This window comes from Galeopterus variegatus, unplaced genomic scaffold (genome assembly GCF_000696425.1).
Source record: "Galeopterus variegatus unplaced genomic scaffold, G_variegatus-3.0.2 Scaffold7945, whole genome shotgun sequence".
NCBI classification, from domain to species: domain Eukaryota; kingdom Metazoa; phylum Chordata; class Mammalia; order Dermoptera; family Cynocephalidae; genus Galeopterus; species Galeopterus variegatus.
The window spans coordinates 44,284-44,829 of NW_007734056.1; positions in this window are offsets into that span (position 1 = coordinate 44,284).

The following is a 546-nucleotide window of genomic DNA, read 5'->3' on the forward strand; positions in this document are numbered from 1 at the left end:
ATACCTGTCTTTCCGTAAATACCACAGAAAGGAGATGGCCAGATCCTTCCAGCCCTGAAAAGGACTTACTTGCAGATGCTGCCTTTATCCCCCCAGGACCAAGCTCACTCCTTTCAGACTTTTGTTTTAGCAGATGTGGCCCTTCCTGTAAGTCTGTGCTGCCCTGCAATCCAGACTTGCAGATGACTTTATCAGCCAACTACTCCTGCCTGACAAATCATAATTTCAGGCTGCATGAAGGATTCTGGGACAAGAAGGGAGCAGTATATTTAGGGGCCGTTTCTCATCCAAACTGGCCAGCCATGCAGCAAGGAAACTCTGGAGGACCACAAGACTTTAAAAGAACACAAAGTCTCCACTAATTTATGTACTTTTGTAACATGTTAGCATAAACATTTCAGCAGCAGCACAGAGTGCCAAAGTGATTCTTAATTTTATTTTAAACCTGGTGGAATGTGGGCAGTGGTAAAGAATACGGTGGAGCCAGAGGGGAGAGGGTATGGCCTCGCGCCTGCCTAATACAGGGAGACTCCTTAATTAACTATC